Genomic DNA, 15,716 nt, shown 5'->3' on the forward strand with positions numbered 1-15,716 from the left:
TGTCATTTGGATTAATTGACGTACGTCTATGCCGTCCCACTACCGTTGCTTATCGTCACTTACCTTCCGCAGAAAATCCGACTGCAAAAATTCGATAGCATCATAATAAAAGAGTACAGATTTGCAGAACGAAGACAGTGTCGATATATGATCTCCTCTGTTAACGTGAACTGTACAAACTGTCTTTTTTATATAGGTACATAAACCAAGGATGGATACTCTTGAATGTTTGGAGTTGTGTTGTTTTTCTTTCTTTGTCTTACACACGTTTGCTTATGTAAGAGACCTACTCTCCAAACAAGCGGAAAGTAATCCACGGTTGCATTATTAGACCCCGTGGTATTCTATTTAGAAATTCACTGCATAACAGAATATATACGAATTACAAGTTTTGTATTGTCATTTATATAGCTAACTGAAAACTGGAACCAACATTATACGCATGCAAACACTACGATGAACGCAATTTAAATGAAATCGATATTATCAAAGAGGTTATAGAGTTACAATTTCTTCAGGAATCTAACCGTGCCTTGAGCGACGACTGCATATATCGCCTAGATCCCGTATACAGCCAAATCACAGTCGGTTTTAAAAAGAATCGCTCGAAGGGACTGACGCTGTATGAATTTTCCAGGAACTTGTTGTTGTTGTTGTTGTAGGGTTTAACGCCATTTTTCAGCACACGATAGGCTATATATGGCGGCCAGTATTAATGGTGGAGGAAGAACCTGGGAAATCCCCGGAAAGTACCACCGACCCTCGAGAAGCTACTGGCAAGCTTTCTCACATACCCACATTGCCGAATCCGAGACTCGAACCCATGCAGACAGAGGTGAGATGGCAGTGATCCGTAACGGAGAGCGCTTTAGACCACTCGGCCACGCGGGGCCCCCTTTCCTGGAACTAAAGATATACTATTTCCTTGTTTTAACTATCGAGGGTTGTAACCATCTCTGATATTCTTCAGCAAAACAATAATATGTTCAAATTAGATGCCGTGGTGCATATATTGGATGTCAGCGTGACAGCAGTTTCATTTAGGACCAACAAAATTCTGCTGGTGGAAACCACATGTTGATTTGACTTCCAGTTTTGGTGAAGTAACGATAAAAAGATTTTCAAGATGTGTGCCAAGGTGGCCATACTCGATATCACACCGGCAACACTTTTATTTAGTACCAACTAGACATCATAAGAAATCTTTTGGTGACAGCACAATGTCGGATGACAGCCGTCTAGAATCAGTCATAATTAGATTTTCTAGATGGGCAATGTGGCATCCATATTAAAATTTGAAAGCGCAACATATGCATTAAAAACAAGCTAGACATCATTAGAAATCTTGTAGTGAAAGCCTTATGCTGATATGACCTTTCAGTCAAGAGAAAAAGTGATAACAAGGTTTATTTTCAAGATACATTGAACGTATAAATGGCACCATTTCGTTTAGGACCAAAAGACATCATAATAATTTGTTTAGCAAAACTCCAGTTTAATACGACCATTCATCCAGGAAGAGTAGTGCCGATATTTTCAAGGTGGCCTCATGGTGGCTATATTGTACAACATATCGGTACCATTTTCATTTTGGACCAACTTGACATCATAAGAACGTTTCTAGTGAAACACCATATTGATATGATAGTCAATTCAGGAAGTGTTTTTTGTTTTGAGTTTAACGCCAATTCTCAGCGCAAGATTGGCTATATATTGCGGCCAGTATAATTGGTGGAGGAGAAGAATCCGGGAAAACACCGGCAAGAACTACCGTCCCAATGAAAGCTATTGCGTTAATTCGTATACTTTATAATGATCAGAAGGAATAAATGATTAATGTTACAGGTGATTATGGTCATAGTTACTAATCATATATAGCAATAAATAAGCATTTTGCAACACTAGCCCCCTTCCACAAAACACCCCAAAATAGTGTATCGTTAGCTTATAAATAATAGCAACTACCTTTTTCTAATATTGTTTGCAGGCAGACATCTATGATATTTATATTTAGATATTTATAAAGGTTCAATCAATCTTATTAATTTTAACGAATTTCACACATGTCAAAACTAGTAACACATATACTGAAAAATTTATAAGCGAGGATAGTATTTCTAACATGACATAAATAAAATATATGCCATAAATAAAATAGGCCAGTCCACTTAATGGGAAAGGTTTGAACAAAACAATGTATGCCACACGTGAGGGATGTAGAAAAATATCCGTGCGCAAATGCAATTCACATGGTCGTTTTTCCTTTCAACATAGATTACGTCAGACAACAGCGGTACAGCGACAAGACATTCAGATTGATTCGTTATAAAACGTTCATGTCATTTATAAATTTCCAGCAAAGTTCAGTTCTCATAAATGCACTAAACGACATTATTCACGTAAAGATAAGAACAGTACCCCCTGAGTAATGCTTCTTCTGATCCCTCCCGTTTGTTCCCGTCGCCAAGTAAATATGAAGGGGATATACCGTTTTGCACGTTTGTTTGCGTGTTCGTTTGTTGTTACCCACTCCATACTTCGTCACTCCTTCAATATCCATGACATTATTTCACTTACACTTATGAACATTGGTATTTGTTGTTGTTGTTGTTGTGGGGTTTACCGCCATTTTTCAGCATACGATAGGCTATGTATGGCGGCCGGGAAAACCCTGGGAAGAACCACCGACCCACGAGAAGCTACTGGCAAGCTTTCTCACATATCCACATTGGCCGAATCCGAGACTCCAACCCACGCAGACAGAGGTGAGATGGCAGCGATCCGTAACGGAGAGCGCTTTAGACTACTCGGCCACTCGGGGCCCCTAACATTGGTATTTTATTATATGTCAGGAAGACCAAAATTAAGACAGTTGCATTCTTAAAAGACCTTTGTATTTTCAGTAATTTGTTCGTTACACCCCAATTTCTTGGACCCTATTTCACCTACATTCATCAAAAGTTGTATGTTCTTGCATCGCGATAACTCAGCCACAAAAAGGTAAATTTGACAAGTTTCACAGTCGAGTGACTTTTCTATTTCCAGCAATTCGCCGACATCCTCAATATCGTGAATGTTATTTCACGTACACTTAATGAACATTGTTACCTGAATACTTCCAATCACACGATAATTAGTTTACGTGTCCCAAATTTTACGCTTGAATGACATTTGCAATTTAACCTTTTGGTTATTGTTATTGTGGGGTTTAACGCCATTTTTCAGCACACGATAGGCTATACATGGCGGCCAGTATTAATGGTGGAGGAATAACCCAGGAAAACCCCGGAAAGAACCACCGACCCACGAGAGGCTACTGGCAAGCTTTCTCACATACCTACATTGGCTGAATCCTAGACTCGAACCGCCGCAGACAGAGGTGAGATGGCAGTGATCCGTAACGAAGAGCGCTTTAGACCACTCGGCCACTCGGGGCCCCTTAACCTTTTGGTATTCATTCGCAATATATCAGACCCTAATTTACCAACATTTATGAAGCTAGTAAAAGAAATTAACCAAACCTTTAAAAAATACTAGGTCAGTGTTACCTAACTTTCACACTTGAGAGACTTTTGACTTTTCAGCAATCAGTTCATTATACACTCAATATATTAGACCCTTCTTCACCCACACTTACTAGGTCAATGTAGTATATAACCTGCTAGAGTAACTTTATTTTTAGCTGTATGTTTGTTACACCCTCAGTAACCTAGGGTCTGTTTTGCATACTGTTACGAAAACTGTAATGTGGATGCAGATCAGTGTGAGTACTCCTACCATATCAAAACAATGTCACTGTGACATATTTGTCACGCTTGAATAACTTTTGTGTTTTCAGCGATTTATTTCTTACCCCTTCTCATGAAACTTGGCATGCGGAAGGATCTGCGATAGGGTATCGTAAATTAGATCATTAACCAAATTTTCGCACTTGAGAGACTTCCGTTTGTTCAGCTATCTGTTGGTTATACCTTAGATATATTGAACCCAATTTCGCATGCACTCATGAAAATAGACTCCATTCACAAAAAAGGCGTTTCGGACGAGTTGCCGTTCCTGATAGTGATTGCTATGATTCCAAATTATGCTACCATTGCCAGGTGAATGTTTTTTTTTGTTGAGTTGGAAGTGGAGATAGGTGTTGGAAAGTCTGAATAATATAATGACATCATGTTCATGTATTTATAGTTTCGATAAACAAATATGTGCAAATTATAAATAAAATCGTACAAATAAAATGACTTAATTTAACACAACGACATCAAGGCAAGTGTTGTTCAAATACTTGTATTTCTCTCTGATATAAGCTGTAATAATGATGACTAATGACACAGCTGGAAATAAGTTAGAAAATGATAAATTAATTTTTTTTTTAAGTTTTAGGAATGTTTATATTCAGAAAACATTAATGGTAGATTTGAAACGCGCAACAGAATGGATCAGTTGTAATCTCTGAGAACGGTAATGGTTGCTAATTAAGCATAACTAATTAAGCATAACTTAAATAAGTCTAAATGATATTATAAACAATATTACAGATTTAATTAAAAGATTAAATGCAACTGTTAGCTGCGAAAATATTGACAATCATGTCTTCAATTCTATGAAAGTTATTGATAATGCTGAATCTCAATTATTCTTTAAACCTCAACTAAAATGACCGCCACATTCTTTCTTGAATAAAAAGAAATAAAAAAATTAAAAAAAATAAAAAATTAAATAAAAATAAAACAAAAAAAAAATTCTGATCTACATTGACTGCTCATCGAACTAATTATTCAGATGAAAACGACTTTGGTCAGCATGGACCGGTCATCTAAGTATTTAGATTCAAAACTAGACGAAAACGGAAAATACATTTAAGGCTTAAAAAAAAAGTCTCATAGAAAAAGCCGGCATGAGCATGACAGAATTAGAAGAAGAATGCTGTTTGGGGAAAGAATCAGTAATTTACGGTATTTATTAGGGTGAGGACGGCAAAGCAAAGCAATTTTCTTGAGATATTTTGTATAATAATTTCGCATGTTTCTTTAAATCTGTTAATAATCCTAATCCAATTCAATAATAATAGCGGTTTTCTTGCAACACTGAAGATACGGCAAAAACCCATGTATATTGATTGGGAGTTAGTTACATGTTTTAGGACATTTATTCTGACATAAGGGCGGGACTATTCAATCTTGCAATATATTAATTAAAATTTGGAAAAAGGTGCGGTATTTATATTTTATTCAAGGATTATTTCCTACATGGATCTGAAGTTTTCTGCCGCTTATCTGTAAATATTTCGGTTTAAGAAATTAGATAATTTTTATTATTACTGAAGCTTGGTCTAATGTGTATGCCATCCCTTTACATACAAAAGAAAATAAAATAATGTTGAAAATTACAAAACATCTGAAAATTAAGTTTGAATTATAAGACTTTGAAATATTACGTTTATATTGAGCTACTAGCGGGTTTTGGCTTCTTATAAGTTAAGATTGTGCTATTATCCCGTATAACAGATGGATGTTGTTGTTGTTGTTATAGGGCTCAACGCCATTTTTCAGCACAAGACAGGATATACATGGCCGCCTGTATAAATGGTGGACGAAGAACCCGGGAAAACTCCAGAAAAACCACTGACCCACGAGAAGCTGCTGGCAAGCTTTCTCACGTACCCACACTGGCTGAGCCCGAGACTCGAACCCTATAATAGATGTTCAAACGCCCCTTAATGATCATTGGTATCCATGATGTAATGCATGTAGAAAATTATCAAACGCCCCTTAATGAGCATTGTGATCCATGATGTAATCCATGTAGAAAATTATCAAACACCCTTTAATGAGTATTGGTATCGATGATGTAATCCATGTAGAAAAGTATCAAACGCCCCTAATGAGCATTGTGATCCATGATGTAATAATCCATGTAGGAAACAGTAAAATGTCCTCATGAGTGCTGTAGTCAATGACATTATCAATTTAGTAAAGGGTCAAATCCCCCTTATGAGTACTGTAAGTTAGCTTGAAAGTTTATTATTATTATTATAATTATTATTATTATTATTATTATTATTTCCTAATGTACTTTGGTGGATGCCGTGAAATTAAAACAAATTCGAAGGTTGAATTTTTTTTGTTCTTAAAGTACCATAAAAGAAGATCGCTTTGATTCATTACACTTACACCAGAGAGATAGACGTATATAACAGGAAGACAGATATATACCTGTTTGATAAATGCATATACAACTGTTAATGCATGCATTACATAAACAAATCATCATCAGCAGCAGCATCAAGCCTTAAAATACTGAACGTGACACCTTTAATTATATAATGGACTTATTAAGCAACAGCAAATAAAGTGTGAGCTTTAAAATTTTTCGTGCGCTCAGATGAGTTATCAAACTGTACGTGAATCTAGTCAGTGGAAACACTGGAAGCAGACGATCAGAAGATGAGACACGGGTGTATGGATGATTTTTGTTGTCAATATTCTTGGTGATGTTATGGAGCAATGAAGGGAGAATAGCATGGTTTGTAAGAGTATTTGCATTTAAATTTTCTTAACAATCTGCTAATTTTCTTAACAATCTTAACAATCTTAACATCGTTTACGCAACTTGTGGCTTGTTTAACCAGCTTATCGACCTCAGAAAAGATAGTTTTAATAATATAAATACTTATTCAAATGTATAAATTATCCCCATTGGAGAAAACGTTATCTTTCCATCAATTAGTTTTTCAATATTAAAGTATGGGCCTCCAGTTTTGGAATTTTTGTTAAAGATAATTGAAGAGAAGGCGCTTATTTGCAATTTTTGGAAAAATATTAATTTGTTCAAAGCAAGAGAGTACTGTGCTTTATCAAGTAATGACTCAATATGTTGAATATTTATCACAGAAAATATGTCAAAGTAGTCGCAGTTCATTTCTGAGTAACATGGATTTTGTTAAGTAATGGGCTTAACTCTTAAAAAATCTATCGTTTTTTCTTGGCTTTTATGAATCTGGGTGGGAACTGAGGATCCAAAGATTTGTTCTATTTTAAAAAAACTTAATTGCTGATGACGTAGTGGATCATTGGAATCCAGGATTATCCAAAACCAGCTATAGCTACACTAAGTTTTAAAAATGTGCAATTTTCGCTTCCAGTCTGTTTGCACAGTATTCAAGTTCTTAAGTTTAAAACAGTTAATATGAGATTAAGGTAGCAGCTCATCATTTAAAATTGACATGGGTAGATGAACAATGCTCTAAAATTTTGTACTTTCTTGTCCTTTGTATATAAGTTTGTGTTGATACATTAAAAACAGATATTGGAATAGACCGTGTACATGTTCCTTCATCTTTTAAAATCCTTCAAATATGAATATTATTAAGAAACTCTGTATCTTCATTTATGAACACTTTTATATTTTACCCTTCCTCTGTAAAGTATATAATACCATTTATCGCAACATGATAAGAGTCAAATTACATTATTTTAATAACGTATGACTATTGCCAGATAATACAACCATAACTGAAAGAAAAATATAAGAAAAAGATAGTCATTAGTTCCGCTAGGATCAATTACAAAACAAAACTTTGTTTCCACTTAGGGCATATTGTTTGCAACAACCAACTGAATAAAAAACAATCATACAGACAGAGTGCACCAAATTTATTATCGATTGTATGAACTGTGAAAAGAATAGAACAGAAGAAAAAAAAACATTGTTAAGCTTAAATTATTCACGTCATAAAGTTGGAAATTAGCAAACCAAATCACACAATTCTTGATCTTGGAGACAATAATCTAAATGAGAAAGGTATTACATAGTTCGGCTTACTGTACTGGTATGCTAAGCAAGGTAAAGGAAAAAATGAAAGTGAATGATATGGAATTAAGACCATATGCATAGAAAAACAAATGGAAATAGTAATAAAGGGAGAGAAGCCATGAAATGAAAGAAAAAAACCTAATGAATCTTTAATCGAAAACAAACTGTTTACGACAAATTGGTTTCATTAAATTTAAGATGTAAAATTTGATATTTACCGGAGGTTTGTATCTTTATACTCTTGTAAGAGAAAGTACTTCTTTGAGTAGCGCTAATACAAAAGAGGTATTTTCTCTACGTTATAACACTAACTGCATATCAACGGATGTGACTTATTTGATAACCTGTAAAAAATGTAGCGTGCAATATGTTGGACAAACACTTAAAGAAGTTTCTAGGAGAATGAATAATCGTCGCTTTCATATAATTTTTTTTATAGAGATCCTCAGTTTTCCAATAATATTTCAACACACTTTAACACCAATAATCACTCTCTACTCGATCTTTCTTTCATGCCAATAAATATTATGCATGGTGACATGAATAGACTCATAAAAGAAACTTATTGGATTCTTAAGTTAGATACTTGTATCCTAATGGCCTTGATACCAACGCATTATATAAAACTGCATAATTTTGTTCAAAACTGATTAATTGTACATTGTAATGGGGGGGGGGGGAATTTTCCCTGGTGGGTGTCCCGCCAAATTTGGTTTTCGTTATCTAGGGGTTGACAGCCCTCGATGTTATTACCCGGTTCGAGTAAATGTAAATATAAGTGGTGAAACTTATATTTGAAATAGATAGAGATCTGAGCATGTATATAGAACAAACCAACACGAGCCCCCGTAAATGTAAACAAACAATTTAATCAATTACATAAAAAAAAACCACTGTGAAAATTCCTTACATCAGGAATATACTCTGCCTTTAGAAATTTAAACTTTCACCGAAATACAAAGAAAACGCAAATAGATTTAAATAAAATAGCCGATCTGTTGTCTGATAGATTTAGTTCATCATAGGATCGAGTGAACAATCGAAGTCAACGTCTTGTACGATTGCATAACCTGTTCGTCCTCAGTTGTTCTGCTGCCACTGTAGCTGTTCAGACGCTTGGATCTCAGGATGATACTTTCCACCATCCGTCTCAGGATACTCTCAGAATACGTTTCAGAAATTAATACGTCGCAGGATTGCGTCACAGGATCATACGTTTCACTGCACTTCTCTCTATACTTCTCAGCATACGTCTCAGAATAACATCACACCATACGTCCCAGAATAATGCGTCTCAGGATAATACGTCTCAGGATTATACGTCTCAGGATAATACGTCTCAGGAGTTATTTTCCCTCTTTTAAATAAATATAAATAGAGACAACCTCAATTTCCCGTTATTTATGAGACAGTTAATTCTTCATTATTCTCCCTCGTTATCATGTTTCACTATCAGTGCTAAACAGACGATAAGGCTATCAATCGACTCCACAAGTTCTATAATGACCCTAGTTAGTCAAATGGCTAATTCGTTACGCCTTGACCTTACACATTAACACATACGCGAGGCCTGGGGTTCTGAGCCAGCCTCAATTTACACAGCGAATAAATAGGATACATCACATCAATCAATTACTAGATCATTTCAGTCAATACACACTTATTCTTAATCATACGTGAAATCTTCTAAATTCGGTGAATTCACACGGATTCTCGTAATCCTATTAACTAATGTAATGCATTAAATTCTTAGAACATAATTCTTATGCAAACAAGACGACAAATTCAAACAATTCGTCAAACTTATCTAAAGAAGATTAATGTACGACTTCCTATGCATAAACTCAACACAGTTATACTTCATAAAGCAAATTATTACACGAATGTAAAAAAAAGATTCATGCAACTACAAGTAAATAACCTCAGCAAAGCATTATATATGGCATCAACAAATTACATGGAATTGTCACACTACCTTTGCTTTCAACGTTCCTCAGTAGTATATGGGGTCGCTTTACGTACAATGGGAATTAGCATTAAAAAACACCTTGGGTCACTTTACGTACAATGGAAATTTAACATGGAGAAAAATCGTGGGTCACTTTACGTACAAGGGGAATTAACATGGCGAAAAATCGTGGGTCACTTTACGTACAAGGGGAATTAACATGGCAAAAAATCGTGGGTCACTTTACGTACAAGGGGAATTAACATGGGAATAAATCGTGGGTCACTTTACGTACAAGGGGAATTTAACATGGGATTTTTTTTTTTTAAAAAAAAGTTTTTTTTAAAATTTAAATTTAAATTTAAATTTTAAAAAGGGGTAGGCAATTCAAAGACTATCTCTTTTCGAGAAATATGGCTGGCCCTGAAAAGGGCCTTTGGGTTTTCTTCTTCTTCTTCTAATTTCTTCTTTTCCTCCACCAACTTCTTATTTTAGCTCCAACACTCTTTCTCTTCTTTTTTTTCTCCTTCTCTTCTTTCTTCTCTTCCTCCTCTTCTTCTTCTTTCTTCCTCTTCTCATTTTCCTCTTCTTTTTCAATTTTTTCGTTCCATGTTCTTATTCTTATCTTTTCCTCTTCATCCTCCTTCTCCTCCTTGATCTCTTTCATGACACCACTAATCTTGTCCTTTGCTTTCCTTAAATTGTTAATTTCCATCTTTACACGATGGGGACTATAGGAATAATGGTCTTCAACGAGTCTTATTAGCATCTGTTCCATTATTCCTAAGTTGTCTAAAACGTCTTGCAAGGTTTGTAATTTGTCCATTTGGTTTGACGCCATCTTCTTCTTTGTATTCTTTGCAGAATGGTTTGAACAACGAATACTGTGGGTTCTTATACGAAAAGCGCGAACGTGAAGGAAAACATCCCCCTAAAACATAGAATGGATCTTACCTAGATGATGACCAACATCGCGCGTACGTGAAGGAAAACATCCCCCTACTTTCTCATTTTATATAATATAACCCTAACTATACTCTCCACATTTGCTAAGAAACCCATAATCTACTATTCACACAAACTTACCTGAGCTCTTACAAACACATACACTTCCACTATTAATAAAGAGTTAGTGTTTATATTCACACTACTCTACCTACACATTGGCAAATTGATGGTTATTTCTTTTCTTGAGTATTGGGTAGCCCTGAAAAGGGCTGTTTTTTTTAAACTTCAGAGACCCCTGGTTAATGGTGGCACCTTCCGGGTCTGGCACCACAGACACAACGTCTACTCCAATCATTAGTCCAATTCACATGACTTGTTTGAAGAGCAGACGGTGGGTGAGTGGCTTCACTATCCCACTCCTCCGTTTGCGGAATAGTGAACACTTCTTCTTCCCTCTGTCTTCTTTGTCTTTGTTGTGATTGTGGTTCAGCTCTCTTTCTTTCATTCTCTTCTTTCATTTTTCTCTCCTTCTCCTCCTGTTCTATTCTCACTTCTTCCACAAGGGCCTCCGCAGTCAGCTCGTTCAGTAGGTATCTGGCATACTCCAGATGCATCTGAAGTTCCATCAATTTAGTCAGTCTTCTGCTCATTTTTACTGTTGATCAATCAACATGGGTAGCTGGACTGCCGAACGAGTTTCAATTTATACTGAAAGCGCGGACGTGATGGAAAACATCCCCTAATAACATAAAATTGATCTTACCTAGATCATGAACAAAAAATAAAACAACGCGCGGACCTAAAAGAAACACTCACTCACTTTTTTATGCTACCCATCACTATTGTAAAATTTTTTTATAAATCACTTCAATGGACTATCCACATACGCAAAGCAATCCAATCTAACCCAAAATATATACCTCTAACAGCCAAAAAAACTAACATCATTTTAATCTACTATCCACACCAACCTATTTTATCACTTACAAACACAAACACACAAACTCATACCCTCACATTCTTTAAGAAAGAGTTAGTGTTTATTTTCACACTACTCTACCTACACACATTGGCAAATTAATAGTTATTTCTTTTCTAGAGTATTGGGTAGCCCTGAAAAGGGCTGTTTTTTGTTTTGCTATGGCATTCTTTTTTAGTTTCTAAGAATGCGATGTCCTCTGAGGATAGACTTTCTGGCGATAGGTCTGCTTCTTCGGAAAGAGAAGAAGAATTCTTTGGTGTCGATACGACAATCGACAAAGCCTCTGTCAGCTTCAGGTTGCTGCTGTTGCTGTTGTTGCTGTTGCTGCTGTTGCTGCTGTCTCTGAAGTCTGTACTTCTCTGTCCATTCTTCTTTCTCCTTGTTCATTTCTTCTCTGAAGAGCTCTTCTATCAGGTCTTCAGTGATTTTTAACATTCTCACATTCTCTATTTCTTCTGGCTTCGGTATCAGACTGTGTCTGACCCTATGCAAATTCACGTAGGCTTCGTTGAGCTTAGCTAGTTTGGAGCACATCTTCTTAGGAGGATGAGTCGACAATGGATGGCTAGACTGGGAACAACCCGGTTCTTAAAGTGAAAGCGCGGACGTGAAGGAAAACATCCCCACACGGTTTTCGAGCCGCAACGTTCATGAGAGGGATAGTAAGAAATGAAAGAGCATCAATCCAACATTCTTATAGCTAAACAAACCACAAAGTCATTTTTTTCAAAACACAACATTTTTTATTCAAAAATCACTTAACACTAAACAACAACAACTCTAACATTTTTTAACATTAATCCAACACTATAACATCTAACAATTTTTTTCAAATCACAAACATTTTTTTCTTTAAATACAATCTACTTTAAACAGGGCTGACAACGTTGTGAATGAAATTGTGATTTCCACTGTTGGAAATCATTAGGCCATTGATGGACACTACGTTTCCTAGCTTGAGACAAAAGATAAGCATAATGGTCACAAAACCATCGATCTACTTTCACATCGTTTCTAGCAGAAGAACGAGGATCGAAATGAGTCACTAAATGTTCTAAGGAATAACCCAGGCTGCGATGATGCAGAAAATACACACAGTACTGTCCACACACCAAGGAATCTGTGCCTTGTAATTTCACGTTATTGAATCGGGTGGTTTGAGCATTTCTTCTCATAAAGTCAATGATATCGTCTTCCAAAGGGGGCAATCCGTACGAATCGAAATATTCCACACATCCTTCTTGAGGAAAGTAGACGGCTACCCAGTGGGTTCCTGGGAGATGACTTTCGTCCGTGTTGATCACGTAAGCTTGATGGTCTTTAGGTTTGCGATGAGGGAGTTCATCTTTAGCACAGACGACGGGATTCCAAGAAGCCGTATACGAACTGTGGTTCAAAAGGTAATAAAGTTCCCAGGTATCCATTGATTTGTGTTTTTTTTCTTCTTCACAGGTAATAATAAGTCGTCAATTCGATCCTGACTTTTTGCTTGAAAATGTCTGACGAATAAACGGTTATTCGTTCTGTTTCCTCACTCTGATTCAGGAGAGCTTCGATACGATGGATCTCTTGAGTGGTTAATGGTGGACAAGAATGTTCACGCAAGTCTTTATACCACTGGTGCAACACGTCTTTGTTCGAGATGAGACTCCAAGCTTCGTCCAGATACTCGTCCAATTTTTCTTCTTGACTCAACATCAGGCATTTATCGTGTTGAATTTGACTGGGATGATCGTTTTGACATCCATAGCAATTTTTCTTGATCAATTCCGTCATTTTGTCGACCAAGTGTTTGGCAAAACAGGAGACTAAATGGGCTTCTTGTTCTGGCCATCTCGACTTCATCAAAACTTCTTCGTCTTTGTCTTGAGATTCTTCTCCTTCCACGGTCTCCTCACATTTCATCTCCAAAGTTTCTTCACTAGGTAAAGAGGGATAACAGTCTTCCATGGCTTTCTAATAATCTAGAATGACTTCTCTCAAACTGTTGATTTCTATGGTATTATCGAATTCTGCATACAGGATGACGTTCACTGTCTGTTTCAGTTCTGCTGCAAACTGAAGTTCCACACGAATCTGGCCAGATTTTATAGGGTGGAAATGTCCTTCGTCGCTGCCTTGGTCTGGAGTGAAATCGAAAGCCCACAAAGCATAGCCTCCTGCATAATCTTCGTACTCAATACCGTGACTGGTGTTGGTTCCTAACTGGCCGGTGGCTTCGTACAGGGACAAGTACGATCTCAAGTAATTGTTGTTGACAAAGTCAGGTTCGAAAGGTCGGGTACACAAGGTCTTGCCATCCCTACTGACTTCGATTTTCTTCACTAAAAAGTGTTGAAAGTTGAAAGGATTTTCTTTGATGGCTCCGTTGAAGGCTGAATTCGAGACCATACCAAGGATTAAACGCTTGGGTAGCTGTCCTTGAAACAGATGATCTTCGGTTATGGATTGCAGTCCAGCAGAAATGGTGAAGGTTTTCACTTCCACACGTCGGATCGGATACTTGGCGGTCGTTCTGCTCAACGTTTGACTGATGTCGTTACCTACTTTGGGTAACACTTCCACGCGTCGTACGTAGAGTTTGGCCTCCTGGATTATGCTTTTAGGAGCCTTAGCAGGATCAGCAGCCTGCAAATGGAAAGCGGCACTGCTGCGATTCAGTCTCAAGCGGACATTCACCCCGTTCAGCAAATATTTCTCTTGCAACCACATGTCCAAATGCAAACGATCCATCAGTTCTAAACTTTTCTTGTTTAAGATTTTTTCTTCTCTTGCCTCAAAGCCGGAATTGCTTCCATCTATTGTGTCGAACTTGCCCGCTACGTCAGGTACCCACAGCACACAGGCATTGAGATGACTATCCTTGGCATCTGTTCCGTACGTCAAGAGATTTTCCAAGTAGGCACGGTAAGGGTATGTATCCATGCTGCTGCTGACTAGTTTGTTATTCAAGTACAAATCCACTGAGCTGAACAAGGAATGCATGAAATTGTTGACGGGAGCTATTTCGTCAGCGTCATCTACTCCACCATTATCTTTTTCTAGAACTTGGACTTTCAAGTACAAGTAACTGCTATTCAGATCGATGTAATCTTCGGGCTGTCCTTTGATTTCGAACTCGATGGGAGCGGAATCGGTCAGTGAGGAGACGGGATGAAATTCCACCCATTGAGATTCTTGCATCGTCATCATGGTGGGGGGCATGGCAAACAGATCCAGTTCCGTCTTGGAACAAGCGCAAGACTCTCGGTGCATCATTTTTTCTCTGTGTCTCAATAATCGAAAACGTCTAAGTCTCGAACGGTTCTTCTTTTCTTGGCCTTTCTCGCTTGAAGTCTGGTGAAAGGGTGTTTTCTTCTTCGTCGTCTCTTTCTGCCTTGTCCTTGCTGAATGCCAGACTCGGTAGCGTGCAGGGCATTTATAGGTGTCTCTCGTCGGCCCAAAATGTCTTTTCCCGTTTGCAGCAAGACATTTTTGCCAGCCCTCATGAAGGCTTCTTTAGGGTTTTGTTTGTCGATGATGACATTTTGGAGAAATTCTTTGCCTTGCGTCAGTGCCGCATCTTTCAAGGCGTGCAATCCGCGTGTCACCATCGGTTTCAACACTGGGGCCACAGAACGAAAGGCCGATTTCAGCATATCTCCTAAACCGTGTCCTCGTTGTCGAGCCACCCCTTGGTACACTGGATACATGACTTACTTACGAGTCGTGAGAGAACCGTTTTCGAAAATGGAGTTTCACCGTGACTTTTCCTTTGGTGAATGGAATATTTTGTCCCAGATCTCCTTTTATAGCAATGTTGACCGTGTCCAAATACGACTTACTGACAGGCAAATAGTGAGGATGGACAAATTCGCGGTGGACGTGGTAAGTGTTTCCACCCTCCTCGTCAGTGTTCGTGGCAGAATCCACTTTGAAAGGAATGACACGCAGTAACGGTACGGAGGTGTGTCCCACCACGTTGTATTCCACCACATCGGAATACACATAGATCAAATTCAGTCCTTGGTTCAGTTCTACCGG

At 37.5% G+C, this 15,716-nt stretch overlaps 1 protein-coding gene across 6 annotated transcripts in view; it reads right to left on the reverse strand.

Moving 5' to 3' along the window:
• Positions 1-15,716, reverse strand: part of LOC149778480 (uncharacterized) — a 119,961-nt gene that overhangs the window by 74,958 nt on the left and 29,287 nt on the right. The window lies entirely within an intron of this gene.

The sequence above is a fragment of the Sinohyriopsis cumingii genome, chromosome 17 (genome assembly GCF_028554795.1).
Source record: "Sinohyriopsis cumingii isolate HCF-2022 chromosome 17, ASM2855479v2, whole genome shotgun sequence".
Taxonomy (NCBI): domain Eukaryota; kingdom Metazoa; phylum Mollusca; class Bivalvia; order Unionida; family Unionidae; genus Sinohyriopsis; species Sinohyriopsis cumingii.